We start from the raw sequence: 19,352 nt of genomic DNA on the forward strand, positions 1-19,352 counted from the left end.
CTATCAGCTGGGTGGCAGGCATGTGCACACAGGCAGCAGGCCTGGCTCCTGGCAGGGAGGCCAGGCCTGCTGCCTCTGAGGATGGCAGCAGCAGTGGTGGCAGAGGAGGAGGAGGCCGCAGCAGGAACAGGTAGGGAGGCAGTGGGAAGTGGACAGGCAGGCATTCTGTTTTGCCAAAGCAAAATGAAGCATCGAGCAGAAAACGGTTTGGTGCTTTGTTTTGTTCAACAAAATACTATCTCCAAACTGGGTCATGAACCAAACCACAAACTAGCCTGGTTCCTTGGTTTTTCTGATTTGTGGCTCGGTTTGTGTTTATCTCTAGCTATTACTGTTTGTGAGGAAAGACGTTAGAAATATGTGGGTGATTGGTTAACTTCTTGGACATCAGGTTGTTTTGTGCACTACAGCATGAATCCTGGTTTATCATCAAGCAGCAAATATTTACTTACTTACTTACTTACTTACTTACTTACTTACTTACTTACTTACTTACTTACTTACTTACTTACTTACTTTTACTTACTTACTTACTTACTTACTTACTTACTTACTTACTGACTTACTGACTTACTGACTTACTGACTTACTGACTTACTTACTTTTACTTACTTACTGACTGACTGACTGACTGACTGACTGACTGACTGACTTACTTACTTACTTACTTACTATATTTATATCCCGCCTATCTGGTCAAACGACCACTCTAGGTGGCTACCAACATAAATAACCATATATTAAAATATAACAAAGTTTAAACATCAAGAAAGAAGTTAATCAAGAAAAAAGAAAGGAAAAAAGAAAATATAAAAAAGAGAAAAGAAAAAAAAATCAAGCATTAGCTGGAGGGAAGGCCTGCACAAACATCCAAGTTTTCAGTTAGTTTTTAAAGATGCCCAGAGTGTGTTACAGTGGTCAGGACCAGTCTATCTTCTATGAGGACTTGAGGGTGGTGGTATTCTCAACATCTCAGAACTTAATCATGTGCTCCCAGAGCCAAGTTTCTTTCTCCTCCTTTCCCAGATATCTGTTTCATCCAACCTTTGCTGGAATCTGAAGTGCAATTCTTCTCAAGAGACAGGAAGCGTATTTGGGATGCTAGACTCAAAACATGAGGTGAGCTAAGTGCAATATCATTTATTAAACTACTTTAACTGTACAACATTCATTACAAGTTTTCAAAGTTAACCAGGTGTACGGTATGGGAAAACAAAAACAACAAGACTTGCAGGAGATTGTGGAGAAGTAAACTTGATTTCTGTAAAGTTATATTCTCCCCTCCCCCCGTGCTCTTTCTGAGCCTCTCTCATTTTGCATTATGGCATTCTCCCCTTTCTTCTGCCCAAAGGAATATATTTTCAACCGTGCTGTGTTGTTCTCTTTTACTGCCTGTCATTGCAAACAACCTTCTTTTCTCTTGTGCTTAATTTGCAAAACTGCTAGAGAGAAACAGGAGATTGAGCCTACATGGTACCTAGCTACAGGCTCAGAACCTCTTTCTTGCTATATCCGATTTGGATCTTCAGAGCCTGGTGCCCCATAGAGACAGGCTGATATTAGAAGGGTTATGTGCACTACCTTAGAATAGGATCAGGGGAATCTGAGGTTACAATATGATTCCAGTATATGCTGGATTATTGTTTCACCAACAAGGGCCCATTTTTGCAAGCAGGTGTCATGTACGAATGCATTGTGTTCCTCTCCCATCGAGAAAGAAAATGCAGTGGTGCCTCACTTGACGACGATAATCCATTCCATTCAAATCAAATTGCTGTTAAGCGAAATCATCGTCAAGCGAAAGCAAAGACCTCATTGAAATGCACTGAAAACCGGTCAATGTGTTCCAATGGGTGAAATACAGTACCTCATAGTGCAGCGAAGATCCTCCATAGGGCGGCCATTTTCCGATGCCTGTAAAGCGAAGAATCCATCCTGAACACAGCAGGGAACCATTTTGCACAGTGGGGAAACATTTTGAAAACCCAACGATCAGCTGTTTTTGATTGTCGTTAAGTGAAAAATCTGCTTCGGGAACCGATTGTCATCAAGTGGATTTTCCCCATTTAAACATCGTTTTGCAATCGCAATAGGGATCGCAAAAAAACTAATCATAAAGCAGATTCGTTGTGGATCGGGGTAATCATCAAGCGGGGCACCACTGTGTTTGCTCCAGTATCTGTAAAGGGCTGTTTTCACAATCACTTTGTTAAGTAGTGGCAAAGCAAGACAGGTTCTCCAGACAGGTAGTCTGCCCTTCACTTAGCTTGTCTGCTAACCACAAATGCTGTGGTGAATGCTGTACAATACTGAAGGAAGCTTCAGCTGTATGTGTGGTTGGTTTCTGCAGATGGAATGATGGAGTAGGCACCTTAACCTCAGGCAGAGATATGTCCTGGTGGTGTCTGTAAAAAGATATTCTCCATAACTCTTTGCTGCTTCAAATCTTTGCCAGCCCAGATATGGACATTTAGCTCACTACTGAACAGCATACCAGATTTTGAATTGAGATGGTATAAAAATGATGATTGATGATTGAGGCCGTTTCCAATGGGCTAGATGAATAACACAGATGCATGTGCGCACATGTCAAACCCACACAGCGCATCAGCTTTTAAACTCCCTGGCTAATTGAGGGGGTTCAGTGTGGTTTCTGTTTCACTTCTGTTGGAGGTACATTCTTTTGCTGGCAACTCTGCAGCAGTTCCTTCTCTGGTTGATGGAGGGATTCTACTTGACACCCTCCCTCCTTTGCAGCTCTGTTTTTGCAAAGAGGAAATAGATATAATGTTCCTAGTTCCTCTGACAGATGGAGAAGGAAGTTTCCCATAACCTCTAGAGTCCTAGTGTACTTACAGTATGTCTAAATTTCTATGCAGTGAGGACTACTGTCTTGTTATTGTGTGGGTGGACATGTAGGCAATGGCTGATGGGTGTTATTGTATAATGTTGTCCTCCCCAACTTTGGACCTTGTAGTCCAGATGTTCTTGGACTGCAACTCCCAGAAATCCTGGCCAGCACAGCTAGAGGAAAAGGCTTCTTGGAATTTGAGATCAAAACCCCCAAAGTTGGGAACCATTTGTCTAACACATCTGAAAGCAACCACTTTGGTAAGATAGAATCATAAAATCTTAGAACAATTGAGTTGGAAGGTGCATGTAAAGCCATCTAGTCCAACCCCTTGCTCAATGTGGGAATCCAAATCAAAGCAGATCTGATGACGGTTCAATTTCTTCTTGAATGCCTCTAGTGCTGGAGTGCTCACCACCTCCCGAGGTAACTGGTTCCATTGTCCAATTGCTCTAACACTTAAGACATTTCTCCTGATATTCAGCCAAAATCTGGCTTCCTGTAGCTTGAACCCATTGTTATGTGTCCTGCTCTCTGGGATGATTGAGAACAGATCCTGCCCCTCCTCTATATGACTATCTTTCAAGTATTTGAAAAGTGCTATCATATTTCCCCTCAGTCTTCTTTTCTCAAGGCTAAACAGGCCCACTTCTTTTAATTAAGTATGGTGGCTTTATTACATGTTGAAGGATTATTGTTACTAAGAAGTAGTCCTGGGACACTAGCTGGCTTTTCCAAAGGCACAAACTCTTTTGCTTCAGAATCCCCTGTATATGTGGCTCATCAGAGATACATAGTTACATCAAGTCTATAATTAATTATTGCAAAGTTTAAAAGGATAATTATAACAAATGCTCCTAAACTGTGCTTGGTAGCACTGTTTGTTGCAAATTCTCCTTAAGTAGATCAAGCTCAGTTTGAAGGTGTGATGTTTTAGCTTTGGTGGTCTTGAGCAGCTGCTGAGGCAAAGCGAATTTGCCATCCAGAGTTCGCTTGTCCCAGTGTTTCTTCTCCTTACAGTGCCTTTTTTCTTCCCCACTCCCAGTAAGGAAAAGAAACAGCATAAATGGTTGTTGTGGGTTTTTCGGGCTCTTTGGACGTGTTCTGAAGATTGTTCTTCCTAAGGTTTTGCCAGTCTCTGTGGCCGGCATCTTCAGAGGACAGGAGCCAGAACTCTGTACTCTGGCTCAGTTTGTTTGGATAGTTCAGTATTTATAGCTGTGGGTCAAACAGCATAAATGTTTTCCTATAGCCTGGTCATGGTGGGGCATGGGGGAATTTGCTGCCTAAGGGCAAGGGCAAGACGATATCCCTCTCCATCCCATGTACAGAAGCTGATGTGCTTTGTATTGCACCTTCCTTCAACCATGACCATCGGACAGACCATTTAAGAGGGTGCAGGATAGATTGTGTGGCAGACACAGCCCTGCAGTCTCAGAGAGAGAAAAACCCTGGGTATTCCGGAGGAAGAGGTCAGGAGACCTATCACTGCTGCTTCCAGCAGCTGCCAGCTGAGTTGCATGCTTCATCTTTGCTAAGGGAGCTGAAGCCACTACTTACTAGTTGGTCAAAAATGCTTTAAGTCTCTTTGAACTGCATTCCCTTAAAGGATATCAGTTTCTTTTCCCCCTGCCTCCCTCTCCTCAGCATCTGGTTGTAATTTCATCGGGCTGGTTACAGTGAAGTCATTGCCTGTGTGCAGGTTGTTGTCACAAGCATGTAGAGGCAAAGTACAACCTCCACCCTCATTTCTTGGTGATCTGTTACATGGAGCTTTCACTTAATATGCAACAGACATTATTTATAATGACAGCTCCTTCACTGTTGACAATCAAAAGGAGGAAACATGGTGCTTTTAAATTTGACAGGGCAGCTTGGGGAGTATTCAGATTTAATCAGAAAAAAATTTCCACCTTGTTCAGTATTTCAAGCTGCGGGTTTTCTTTGCTCCTTTCCTGCCCCTATTGTCAACCAAATGCACTGTGAATGCCTAGGACATCTCCCGTTGGTCAGGACAGAAACAGGCTACTTAATCTGTGGTGCCACCTAGGGAGCTAAAGTGGCTAACAAGCTGCAGGTTGTAAGGAGGGATTTCTGTACTGCAAGATTGTTTTGCAAGCTGCCTCCTGGCATTTTAGCTCATAAATGTGGAGCATTTAATGCACATCACTATCAGGAGTTACTGCATCAGAAAGGGCAGGAAAAGATTCAGCATAGCAGGACACCTGGCTGTTACAGTTACCTGGAATTAGGGACCATTTGGAATTTTATATCTGGCATTCTGGAGTGGAACACAGTATAAGGAATGCATATTCTGTACAGTGGACCTTTCAATACCTGTGATCCATCATCTTTTTTTTTTAATCTCCCCACCCCTCATGATTAATGTCACCATTAGGCAGAGAGAGGCAGATGCCTCCAGCAGCAAATTCTGGACAGGGCATAATATGCACTATTTACTTTTTTTGTTACTGTGTTTTTACTGCCAGATATGGTGTGGAATTTTAGGAGTGAGGTTTTCTACCTTGGGCACTGAAATACATTGGCCACCTTGCCTTGGGTGACTGGAGAGTCCTATATACTACTCTGCCTCACACAGGGAAATTTCTTAAGCTGTCATGCTCTTCTGTGTGCTTTCTTTGCATGGGTTAGGAATTATCAAGGTGCCATGGTTACAAGTGCACTGGGTATCTAATAGTTTTCTTTGTCTCTTTGTGACAGGCACTGAAAACCTGCACACAAGGTTCTGACCCTATTTCTATCATCTTTTCGTTCTGCTTCTCACCTGCCTTTTACAATTTTATGTGTTTCTTCCATCATCCATCTGGGTTTTTCTTTTCTTTTTACTACAAGAAAGATATTTTTTGCATTCTTCCATAATAATATATTTTGTTTCAATGCATACTTCATGGTCAATTGTGTTTGGTAACGCAAATCTGTTCCTTATGTGGAATTGTTGGAATGTGGTTTAAGTTGTATTTTGGCAGTACAATTCTTTTAGTGTTCTTTTTCAGCTTTACTAATGTTGAATATTAACAGTTCATGATTGGAATTGGATCACCTGTGTTTGTAATGAACTATTGAACTCTCTAAAAAAAGTTAGATCTGGATTGTAGCCTCTGCCACCTGCCACTGTTAAGAGAACTGGGGAGTTCAATACAGTATGATGTACAAGGCACATTGAATGGGATTCTGCCCATTTTATAACTGCTTCACCATATTCATCATAATGTTAGTAATAATAATCATCATAGAACAGCAGAGCTGGAGGGCCCCTATGGATCATTGAGTCCAGCCCCTGTCAAGGAGGCACAGTGGGGTATCAAACTCCAAACCTCTAGCTCCACAACCAGATGCCTGAACTACTGAGCTATGCAGCATTCATAGCCCCGTATTGCTATGGCTGCTGAAATCTCCAAATAGAAAATGAGTGTTCTAGTTTTCCATATTAGATGGCTTCTTAAAGCAGAATGATATACTAGAACATACTGGTGTCATATGATATAAATCAGCACATGCTAAACAGGTAGATTTAGCTCTTAATGGAGTATGCATGATTTTGGCTGCTTGAAACTTATCCCTATTGAAAAAGTATATCATTTAGCTGGCATTACCACTCCAGAAATAAGTTGAGAATTGCTAGCAGATCATGAATGAAATAAGGTAATACAGCACCAAACCCAGATACTTTAGGGACACAGATGATTGTTAAAATTGAGGAAAGGTTTTCTACAAACATCTCAAGCTCTAAATATTATAGCCCCTCACTGCCTTTTTTTACTTCTTCCCTCAGTATTAGAGCCACTCCTTTTCTTCCTAGTTTGTCATTTCCAAAGTATAATACTTTGTAGTTGTGTAAATGAAAATCCATTCCAGCCCACTTTAGTTCACTGACAAGGTCTGCAGTGTTTGTATGTTCCATTTCTTGCATTACAGTTCCCACTTTACCTTGATTCATTCTTCTCATGTTCCATATTCCAATTGTATGTGTTGTGCAGCATCAGAATTTTTTTTGACTTGAGCGTACAGCCACTAGACATCCTTTTGGCTTTGATCTAGTTGCAAATATTATACTAATCCTAATTTAAACACATGGATACATTGTAGTTAGACACTAGATGCTAGGGCTAGGGAAAGTAAGAATGCTAAAGCCACTGAACAGGAGCCAGATGCTGCCTCTGGGCACGTGTCTGCCTATCAGATGGGCAACAGGCACATGCTCAGAAGGCCCAGCTTCCCTGCCACGAGCTGGCTGCTGCCTCTGAGCATGCGCCTATGGCGGCAGCAGAGAAGGTAAGGTGGCAGGACCAGATACAGCCCCCACCCACCCCGCCAGGCACAAACCAGAAAAATGAGCCATGAACTGGTTCATTTCTCCAGGAGTTTGTGGTGGTTCATAATTCGTGATTAGCCATGAGCCATCACGAACCACTGCTTTTCCAGTTCATGCCCATCTCTAGCCTAGGCTTCATGAACTGTAACATCAAGTAACAAAAGGGGCTGATCAGAAATGTATCTTGAAAACAAACAGGATTAACTCAATACGGAGCCTCTAGTGAGATATCACAGGAGATACTGAGTGGTATTAAACCTTTTTTTATTATTATTTAGATGAGAAACATGACTGCTTAATTAAGCAGCAGCCGTGGAGTTTTGCTTCACACTGATATAAGACCTGTACTGCTAATTTAACACAAACCACAGCTTCCCATTTCTGATTAAATGTAAAAGAAAAGGTGCCTTTAAAAAAAGTTTTTTTCTCTCTGTGTGTGTTTTTACACTTATCTGTTTCTCTGTGGTAAAATGATTATCTTGACTGGGTTAAGAAATCTGATGCCACCTCCACAATAAGTGGAGGTGCAGAATGAAAAGGGGGGGAAGAGGTTTATTCTCTTTTATAATTAAGGAATGAATTCTAATATCCATGACATCATGAATAAGCACTTCAAAGCATTGAGCAGGCTTTGTCTTGCATATTAAACTGCACAATTAACATGGTAACAGGCAGCTCTAGGCAGACAGTAAGAAGGCAGTCAGCTTGAAGAAAATCGCTTGAGTTTTCTTGTAGTTTTTTAAAAAATTACCTGATCACCTGACTGACAAGTATTATTAAGGGAATAAAAGAATAAATATGCTCTTCTCCCTTCCCCTAACATCCAGAACAGCTTGTGTATGTACATTTATGGTAATGTTCGTGATTATTTATCACATGATAAAAGTTTCCTTTTGTTCCCACCAGGATTTATGGTGAAAATGGAAGATGGTTTATGTGATAGGAGAATCCTAGGGAACAATAGAAGGATAACCTTGTAGTGACATTGTGTTTTCAAAGCACAAAAAAAGTTTCTACTCTTGGCAGGAATGATTCTATGTAATTTATTGCTGGATACAGCGACAGTAGCAATTTGTCACACATTGTGATGTAATATGACGGGATCATTTCTTAAAGTGAATTATGGATTATGGATTACCACTTTTATATCAACAGTGAAGCTGTATCATTTCATATAAGTAATATTTCCTCCGTTCTCTCCTTTACTATGCCATTCAATTTTTCCTTTGTCTAAATACAACCCCTTCCCTCCTGCCAGCTAATCTTTCCCCTAATAAGGTATTTAATAATTTAGAATATCTTCAAAATGAGCATATTTCAAAGGGACTGATATCAATGGCAGTCTGCAAGCCCCCGGCTATGAAAATGTGAATGGGGTAACAAAACTTTCAAGAGGCAGAATCCCGACTGTCTTTTGCCTCTAGGCCACAATTTTATTAAAGCTGGTATTAAACCACAGTGCATGGAATGTGATTAACTCTTGATGTCTCCAAAAGAAAATGTAGCAGAAGCCTATCGTTTTTATATTTAAATTTTAGTTTGCTTTTTTTTGTTTGTTTGTTTATTTAAGTGATCTTCTCAAAATTGGCCATTATTTATTTCAGGCAATTTAATCTCAACATTTTCACTCAAAAAGAGTTCTCAGGACATCTAATAAGTTTTTTGAAAATATATAATCAACCAAATTAAAACCATTATAATAACCAAAATCGTTTAAACGGCCAAACTGAACAATGTCCCTTCAAACCCTTCCTAGAATTAGTGAGGGCAGGAACTGATTGTGACTCCCAAGAGAGTTATATTATGGACATAATGAAACAGTGGCCCATGTCAATATTTAGAATACATGTCAAAAGGTTTTTTTAGCATGGGCAGCTGAATGGAATCTCCATTTTTAGGGACATTATATCTATGATTATAAGCTGTTAGGGACACTCAGCACATTATAGATTTCACCCTTCAAGTCTTGTTTGTAAGCTTCCCAGAACATTCCAATTAGATACTGTATTGTCAGAAATAAAATTGTAGCTTAGATTGACTTGTTTCTCTGACACAATAAGAAAATTATTGTGTTTTTAAAGTTGCAGACCTGCACAAATGTAGTGGGACTCTGTGCAATTAAGTAGGCAAAGGATTAATGGCTATATGGCTATATTAACCTTTACAGAGTACAGTGGTGCCTCAACTTACGAACTTAATCCATTCCAGAAGATGGTCGTAACTCGTGATGGTCATAAGTTGAAGCACCATTTTCCATAGAAATGCATTGAAACACAATTAATCCATTCCGCCCCCCAAAAAAATCACACAGAAAAATAAAACACTGCAAGATTGATCAGAAATGCCAAAAAAAAAGAAAACCAAAAAGCAAACAAACCCTGCAAGACCCATCAGAAATGCAAAAAAGAAAAAAAAAAGAAAAAAGCAAAGAAACCCTGCAAGACCCATTGGATTCAGGGGAAAAAAACCCAAAAGCAAACAAACCCTGCAAGACCCATTAGAAATGCAAAAAGAAAAGAAAAGAAAAGAAAAGAAACCCAAAAAACAAATAAACCCTGCAAGACCCATCGGAAATGGGGAAAATGCAAAAAAAAAAAAAAAAAAAAAAACCAACACCAAAAACCCGCACGACCCTTCGGAAATGGGGGGGAAATCCCAAAAGAAAACAAAACCTGCAAGATCTATCAGAAACGCAACCCCCTAAAAACAAACGAAGACTGCAAGACCCATCACAGCACAGAAACATAACCCCCAGCCCAAAACCACGCTGCAAAATCCACCCAGAACAGGCAGTTTTCAAAAAACAGAAAGCAGCACCTTACCAGGCAGTCTGAAGCCTCCTCCGAATGCACCCTCTCTAACCACTGGGGCGAAAGAGCTACAAAGACCCAGCCTCTTTGCCACCAACGGTTAGCAGTTTGAAATCCCCGCCTTTCCCCCTGTCTTTTTAAAAATCATAACTCAAAGCTCCGGTCACAAGTCGAAGCAAAATTTTGCGACCGGAGCTGGTCGTAGCTCAAATTGGTCGTAAGTTGGGGTGTTCATAAGTCGAGGCACCACTGTATAGAGAAGTGCCTTCATTGAGACATTAGTTAACTTGGAATCAGTAAAGAACCTATCAGAATCCTGTTCCTGTTGCTCAGTATATCAAGTTGCAACTGCAGAGGGCTCATTAAATCAGTGTGGGTCAGTCAACTCATCCACTCTAGTTGTGATTTACTACACAAAGCAACACAGTTTCAGCCACAGTATGGAACCTGTTCTTGCTACTAAATCCAAGCTGCTGGTGCATAAGATGTTCACACCTTTAACACTGAAACATATCTGCCAACCATACTTTAGATGGAGAGATGGAGTTTGCATTGGATTTTGGATTTTTGCTTTCCTTTATTTTAGATATTGGGGAAGAAGCTGTGCAGGTACAAGTAAGCATGGCATGTTACAGTTCATATGGATGATTTCTTAGTAACTATTGTATTTTGCAGTTGTGCTGGTAGAAGTGTACATGCATATCAGGTCACATGCTGCCAGATTCTGCTGCTGCTCATTTAAATGCCCAGTATCTGCAACTAAACATTACTGGCATTTCAGCTCTTGAATATAGCAGTGAACTCAGGATCCAGCTAAATACCTACAAAGTACTGAAAGTGAATCAGAGCTCTGGGACCCCCCCCCCCCCCACTGAACAGAAGCAATGATTTCAGTTGTCAGAGCCCCAGGACAGCTTATCAACCTTCCTTTTTCTGAGATGGACAAAATGGGGACAAAATGACTTTCATATTTTCTTGTTTTTTAAGAGAAAAGGCTCCAGAGGCTAAGGAAAACAATCAAGTAGAAGTTGTATGCAGTAGGGCCACGTATCTGTGGGACTGGTATCTGCAGTTTCATTTGTCTGAGAAAATATTAAAGGAAAAAAACCCAGAAATATGTATTTCCAGGATGTAGTTACCAGACATGTCCACTACAGACCATGCGATGTCTACAGCTGACCTGGGCAAAGTGCGGCCCGAGGGCCACATACGGCCCGCGAGCCACTCCTGTCTGGCCTGCAGATAGTTTTGAACATCAAAACCATTTATAGCTTTTTGTCTAAAATTGATCATTAGCTTATCTTTAACATACTGCAAAAATCGTATTTGTGAAGATTAACAAGTTTAAAATAAAAACAATCATGACATCACTGTTTCATGTTATTTTTAAGTGGCCCCCCCTATAGAAATCAATTGCCTACCCCTGGTCTACAGTTATTCTCTAAGGATTTCAGCATCGGGGGAGGGGCATTTGGAACTGATCCTCTGCAGATATGGAGGTCCCACTGTACTTATTTTCATGGCTGAGGCTCCTTCTCCAATACTGCTAATACAAATAGTAGCACTTCTTTGTGTGGTTGTTTGGATTTTCAGATAAAACTGAACAGTTCCTTTTAGCTTGCTAGACATCTTTTGCTGGAGCTCAGTTTAACTGCACAGTTGAATCGTATTCCATAAGAAAAAGAAGCATCTCTGGGCTCGGTAGATCTCAGGTTCAAGTAACTATGTATAGGATTGTGGTCTTGACCTATAAATATGGTGAAATTATATTCCTAGTGTGCTTTTTTGGGGGGGAGAGGAGGTTTGTGCACTTTGATTGGGTTTTTAAGTAGAATGTTAGTTCTTTTGTGTGTAAACAATAGGAAAAATGTTCCTGTCTCGTGTGTGTGTGTCAGAATTTGGAAAACAGGTGGGTAATGTTTTCTCTAAATCTAAGCTGCATGGGTGCACGGCTGCATAGCATAGCATTGGTGCTGCACATCTGCAGCCAGTGTTGCTGTCCATTTGGTTCTGGTTGTAGCTGGAACCCCATGTGCATGGGGCAGGGCCCCCACCAGCATTAGAGGAAATTTATAAGGAACGTTGATGGTGGTTTTTAATTTTTTACTACAAATCTCAGAATCATCCAGCCAGCATGTTTACGTGGCAATATGCTGAGGTCCTGACTACGATTTTTCTTTGGAGCAGTGGTGACTGGTGACTTCATTGTCAGGGTGAATTTACTCCAGATTTTTGTTTGCACTTTACATGAAATATCCCAGCTGCTAAATCCTATTCCCAGTATAGACTCAACACTGTGGATAACTCTTGAAAAGAAAAAAGAAAAAACAGATAAAAATCTAGAGTCAATTGACACCACACACAAAACTGGAGTCAACAGCTGCTACTGCCTGGATGCTATTGTGAAGCACACTTGAACATCAGCATTTCTTGCTACACCGTCATCCATGCAGTCAGAGTTCTAGGAGCACTTATATATGGGAATTTTAACCCCTTGTGTTTAAATTGCAGTACTGCAGTGAACACTCTGCCTGTGACCGGAGTTTCACCTTACAACAGAGTGTTGCTACTCCAACAGAATGCTGAGGGTTGTTGGTACATGCTTTCTCATAATCATTTGTACCTGGTGGACACCTGAATTTGATTCTGTATAGAAGAAATTCTTCCTGCTGTAATAATAGGGAATTTTATAATTAGTCTGAATTTGTTTTGCAAGCCACAATCTGCAAGATTCTTCTTCCTGTATGAGCCTTCCAATAATTTCATATTATCAGCAGAGACCCCACTGCAGGCCCCTCCACCAAGGTGTGTGCACGTGTGTAGAGATTAATTGGTGGATACATGAGACAGATCTCTCTCTTTTTTTCTGTTAACAGTGCCTCAGTAATGGAGCAACCATTTAACACCATTCCCACTAGGTTTTCAGTGGGTGATTAAGAATGTTTTGCATTTAAGTTGTTGTGGTTTTATTTTATGTTGTTTGGTGGACCCTAGTTGGTAGAAATACGTGGGTGAAAATGAAGCTCACTGCTCCCTAGCTGCATGTCAGATGTTTTGGATTACAGTTCCCATATACTCTAGCCAACATGGCTAGTGTTTAGGGATAATGGGAGTTATAAGCTAAAATATCGGGAGGGCACTGTGTTAAATTTACTTTGTTGATTGATAAGTGATGGCTTGTGTCTGAGAGAATCATTCCAGACCTTCTGTTTTCCTCTCTCTCTCTCTCTCTCTCTCTCTCTCTCTCTCTCTCCCCTCCCTCCCTCTCTTTCTCTAGATATATGCTAAGAGTCCAGAAAAAAAAAAGACAACTCCCTACCATTTTTGCTTTAGGGAGAAAAAAGAACATAATCCAGGTTTGGCTCCTCATATGAAACTGAAGCCCAAATCTGAAAAAGTAAACCAAACAAAACTGGAAATTGAGAGAGAGAATGAGAGAGAGAGAGAGAGGTGTCGCATTAGAAGAGTCTTGAGGAAAAACTGTAGAGGTCAAGAACTGTGCCAAAGGATATCCTCAGGCTAAATTCTGCCCTCAGTTGCACACGTACAATCCCATTTTCTTCATGGGACTGCATGGATGGAACCAAGGACAGAATCTGAGTCATCGCCTTCAAATCCTCATACCCCAGAGAGTTTGTAACCGTGTTGCATCCTTTTCTTACTGCAGCACATTCTGAACTGGGCAGTAAGCTGTACAAATCCAACTCCCTTTGGCATTGTGATGCTTTTTTAGTCCGGTCTGGTTGATTGCTGCTTTTAGGACTGAAGACAATTTGGGGAACAATTTCTGTTTTTGCTGCTGCTGCATTTGGCATTAGGATGTTCCAGTTCAGTCACATATTTTCTCTTCTATGCAGAAGCAAAACTGTCTAGTTTGAAAAAATGAGAAGAATTTGCTTTAATCAAATCTCCTCTTGTTTTGAAATTACATAGTGCATCTATATCTGTTACCAGTACTCTGAATTGTTCACAGTTGGCCAACAGTTTACAAGCAATGCACTTGATAGGGAGGCCAAAGCATTATTGTGATGAGGGTGAGTTGTACAAACTTTTACCTTTCTAGTTGACGGCACAATTCTTCATCCCCTTCATCTATAGCTGATCCTCAGTGTTTTCATCTTATTAATGGGGACTGCATCCTGGGATGGGTATGTGTAGGCCCCAGACCTCTAAAGATCAACCTTCCCTGAATTAGCTAAGTAGCAAAGCTGTTAATGATTAGAACTGCAGTACGATATTAATTTAACAAGGAGGAAGCCTCAGTGAGCTAATGGGACTTATTTTTGAGGAAATATGCCTAGGTTTGTTGTTCTAGAATTTAATGCTCAAAAGTATTTGACTGCTAGTTCACCAGATCTCTTAGACTGGTCACATTCCTGACCCAGTATCAAGTTTCCACAATTGGATAGCATATTATCTGAGGATACTGGGCATTGTAGCCATTATAACCCATCTGGAAGACAGATGGCTGGACAGCTTGCTCGGACTACTGTATTCTGAGTCCACCTGAGAGAGGGTGGGAAACAAATGAGATAAGATCCTTTTTAAAAATCCATGTAACATAGGTAGACATTAGCTGAGGAGTAAACTGCTGTTTAAATTGGTTTATGAAGCATGTGCTATATTGATTTATAATGGTCTCCACAAGTCTTTTCTGAGATTTAGAGAGTTATTCCAGCATTCCCCCACAATGCTGTCAATTGCCAGCTGCCTCTGAGAGGGGAAGAAGGCGTGGAGGACTTTTTAAAAAAAATCTCCTGAACAACATTGTTATAAAATTACAACAGCAAGTTTAAGGAGATGTTCAAATACAGTAATATGTTTCCCCATGTTTTCTTACAGACACACAAAGCCAGTCTTTAGTGAACTCTCTCACTCTCCACATTTTGGGGGATCGAGGAAAAGGGCACTCTTCTGCAGCTAAAAACACCTGCTAGGTTGGTTCCAGTCAGTGATGGAACAAAGTGTCATGATTTGACCTTGAAGAGGGTTTCTGCTATAGCTTTGTCAGAAAGCCTGTAGGTATTTCTCATGCTCTGTTAACAAGCAGTCTAGTATAAATTCTGTTTCTGCAACACCTTCCTCAGACATAGGCAAAGGGTCAAGTCTGAAGACGATGATAGTTCTCTATATCCCTAACAAGAATGATTAAAGGGCAAAGGGCAAAATTTTCCACCTTTATGAATCCTTCAGGAGGTACAAATAATATTGGTCTCTCTCTCTCTCTCTCTCTCTTACTCCTTTCTCCTTCTCCATCACATGCTCTTTCCCCATCTCTCTCTCTCAGATCACTCTCACCAGTGCTCTGAAGTCATCACCATGCAATTACATCATGGGCAACAGATTGCTTTCTCCTTCACCATATGATCAGCTCCAGGATGATGAGAAAATCTCAGAACCAGTGCAAAACAACATCAAAGAATAGTGACATTCTGAAATTGTCAAAGTACTTTATAGCCATTTCCTCAGTTCTACAAGATACACTGTTACTAGAACTAAGGGATGAGATGCATCTTTTTTTTCTTAGCCTCCCTTCAGAGAGGACAAGACAGCTGTCCTCTTGCAGGGTCAGAAAGGCTCTAGTCTAGTGGCTAAATCTACAGCCCCAGCCCCCCAGCGCAATTTCAAACACACAGTCAAGTCTATAGACAAGTCCTATCAAAAAACCCAGTCAAATCAAGCTTCAGGTTCCACAGCCAAGTTCAAATAACAATCCAGGAGTTAATCAATCCAGTTCAAAGAACAGGCGAACAAGAGTAATACCAGAAGGAGCATCTCCAGCTCACCAGGAAAAACCTTCTGCATTTAAAGAGACTTCTCTGCTTTTGTAACTGTTGGCTCTAACTACTGTATATAGTTTCATTCCTCTAAATGTGGAGAGTCCAGCATTGTCATTATGACAATCAAGAAAGTCTGATATGATATCCTGCAGAAGGTTAATGCTGCATTCTCTAGAAGTCTTCCTCTCTCTCTTGCAAACAAAAGCTGAAGAAAGAATATTTTAAAAAATAAGTGTAATGAGTAACACAAAAGTTATTTATTTGTTATATTTTTAATTAACTTAATTTTTAATGCATTTAAACAATACTGAACTTTTTAATGACGAATGGACTTTTTAAAAAACGAATGTAAAACAAAAGGGATGTGGTGGCGCTGCAGGCTAAAGCACAGAAGCCTTTGTGTGCTGCAGGGTCAGAAGGCCAGCAGTCGTAAGATTGAATCCGTGCGACGGAGTGAGCTCCTGTCGCTTTGTCCCAGCTCTTCACCAACCTAGCAGTTCAAAAATATGCAAATGCGAGTAGATAAACAGGTACCATCTCGGTGGGAAGGTAAACAGCGTTCCGGGTCTAAGTTGCGCTGGCCACGTGACAACGGAAACTGTCTTCAGACAAACGCTGGCTTTACTGCTTGGAAACGGGAATAAGCACCACCCCCTAGAATTGGACACGACTGACTAAATGTCAAGGGGAACCTTTACCTAAAGCAAAACAATTGAAACCTGTTTGCAGCTATCTCTGACATAGCAGAGATAGATGCAAATAGCATATTCTTATTATGGCTATAAAATTAATGGAAACTCAAACAAGTCCTTTAAATAAGGGGGAAATATAATTCATTATTCATCTATTTCTATTGAGGTAAAAAGCTAAAACCGTCTGCACAAGTCACAGAAAAGTTACAGGCAGAAGGGAAAAGAGAGTTATTAGACTGTATCTATGTGCCTTCTCAAGTTGCCTATAAAATCTGGGCCTTTTTCCCACCTGAAAATTGGCATGTCAAATGCCTTAAAGGACTAGTAAAATATCTTAAAGGCTTTATGCATTTTGGATGGGAAGTACTGGATCTATAGGCAACAGACAACTGGTAAATCTGCTATTGAAAGCAACATAATCTAGAGGTGAGGGGAACAGTCCTAAATTAGTTTGGAAAAGTAATTAAATGCATGAGTAACAAACTACATGAAACTTTTAATTCTGAATGAAGAGTGCAATAAAATTCATTTTTTCTTGCACACCACACATTGTTAATATAATTCCAAGCACAAATCAGATTCTAATATGTTTGAAAATAGAAGGAAGGATCATAGGTGTGTTGTCCTCCTTAAAATAGAGGGTTTTTTTTGGATTCTGCTTCTCAAAACAGGAATTCTCTTGAGATATCAAATTTTATATGATTAACAGAAGTACAAAAATGCTTTTTATAACCTGATAAAAGGATATCCCGAGATTTGAATTATGTAAGGCATATAAACTGTTCACGTCTGGAAAAGCACCTCTGTTCTGAGAGGTACAAAATAGAAGTACTACAAAAACAGGATAACCTCAATAGATATCCCAGTTCTGTATACTGGAAAATCAGGATCTTGTTCAAGTTTATTTATCATGCAAGTTGTATAGAGCTGTGGGTTTTCTCTGTCTTTTCCAGGAACTGAACCCCACTGCCAAGGAAACAGGAACATGTTATTCTTTTATTGTTATGTTACAGCTTCTGAAATGGTTGAGGAACATAGTAGATGGAGATAGGACAGTAAATTTGAAATGTTTCATCAAGCGTTTAGCAGTCAGTGGCATAGCAGAGATAGCTGCAAACACCATATTCTTAGATTGTGTGATTTCTAAAATTCTAGTTCTAGCTGATGAAACATCTAACCATCAATATCTAAAGAAGATGTAATGGTTATCCAAACATGATGGAGTTGGGGCATTAAGCTGTTTTCTAGCCATTAATGATGTCAGGATGTTTAGTGTCATCATGCTTAAGTATTTTTCTAGGTTATGCAAAATGTTAAAATGCATAGCATACAACTGAATCTCTATTTTTTTTCCCACTTGTGGACAAAAATGGAATCCCAGTTCAGATTAGCACCTCATGTAGTGAAAGGCCTCAGATCCACATATATCGTGTCATGTGTAGCTTACCCTAAGTGGAGTTCCTGGTCTCCAGCACAACTATGGTCCAGATACTTACCAAAGATTGAACATCTGCATATTGGTGAACAGATGCATTTTTCCTAAGACTACTGTACTCCATGCTTCCTGTTGAGACCTGGTGGCTGCAATCCTATGCATACTTAGATGAGAGTAAGCCCTACTGAACATAGTGGGAATTTCTTCTAAGTAAATAAGTACTGCTCATAGCTCTAGTTATATTGACATTTTGTTGACTGACGCATCACCATAATAAATGTTATGTACTGTATTTGTGTATATCTTCATTTTTTATATTTGCCAAATTAAAATCTAAACTCTATCACACAGGCTGGTGTGTTTTCCATAGGCAGCTTTTGGCCACTTTGTGATTAAGTTATTGGCTGTTCTTATCACTTTTTTTTTAAACTCAAGATACATTTGATAACCAAGTTCCTGATAGTAGAACACAGCTAGAGGAACTCTGGCAGTTTACCTAGTGATTCTGTTCCCTGCCAACTCTGGCAATCACAGGTTAGGAAGACCTTAATAAAAAGGAATGCCTTTAGTGACCAAAACAACTTAATAAACCTTCCTCAACTAGTCAGTTCAGTTTGATCTGCTGGGATGATCTTTCGTTCATGTTAACCATGGTGCTTTGAGGATCAGTTTGCATTTAATATTGTGTAATATACATATAGCTTTAAATCATAAAGCAAAATGACATTAAATTAATTTGCATCTTATGTGTAAATAGATTAGAAGCAGGACACTGTTATGAGATACTGAGAACCAGATCACAAACTTCATTTTTCATGCTCGAATTAGAATTGTAATGGAAGTTCTTGTGTGAATACTTTTACAGAACAAAGAGAGGTGAGACCACAAAATGCTGTGAGTAGGGTCAGGACTCTTACAAGCTAGTTGCATTGGGGGTTATGGTTTTGTTCGGCTATGCTCACCAGAATGTCTAAGTGTATTTTCCTTGTTCTTATCGGTTCTGTAATTTTTAAGTTGTGCCCAGAGACCTATCTCTATGGTTTTTCTACCTTATTGAAAGTGTTACACTCTTTTCTTTTAAGATAATACAGTTTAGTTCCTTCTTAGAAATGATCCAGCTTGATAACATCCCCTATTTGGTTGACATACTAGAAAATTTCTCAATAAAGGAGGGGGAAAGCAAGCCCTAGGTTTTGGATGCATTTCGCTTTCTCCGTTGTTCTCTGCACCCCTCCTCACAATCAACAAACTTCTCACACTTGCTGTGCATGTTCACTGGGTTGTTGTGGAGTGAGATTCCTCTCAAGAAAATCCCCCACATTTATTCCATACTTCTGAAAGCCTTGGGATACTCAAATCTCTTTGTGCATAGATGGTGCTATTTTGACTATATGACTAGCACTCAAAAGTTTCCTATTTGTATAGTTGATTGTTTTAAAAAACAGCATGTC

The 19,352-nt window shown here is 40.0% G+C and overlaps 1 protein-coding gene across 5 annotated transcripts in view; it reads left to right on the forward strand.

The window, feature by feature from the left end:
- LOC110075428 (cadherin-6) overlaps positions 1-19,352 on the forward strand; it is a 181,513-nt gene that overhangs the window by 13,817 nt on the left and 148,344 nt on the right. For 2 of the 5 annotated variants that reach the window (XM_072998518.2, XM_072998519.2), the window contains exon 2: positions 1,027-1,119. The exons of 2 other annotated variants lie outside the window; for them this stretch is intronic. The gene's annotated coding sequence lies outside the window, so the exon portion shown is untranslated. Of the gene's footprint in view, positions 1-1,017; positions 1,120-19,352 lie in introns of those variants that run through there. One more of the 5 variants, XM_078392721.1, reaches the window with a different exon arrangement.

This window comes from Pogona vitticeps, chromosome 4 (assembly GCF_051106095.1).
Source record: "Pogona vitticeps strain Pit_001003342236 chromosome 4, PviZW2.1, whole genome shotgun sequence".
In the NCBI taxonomy this organism is placed as follows: domain Eukaryota; kingdom Metazoa; phylum Chordata; class Lepidosauria; order Squamata; family Agamidae; genus Pogona; species Pogona vitticeps.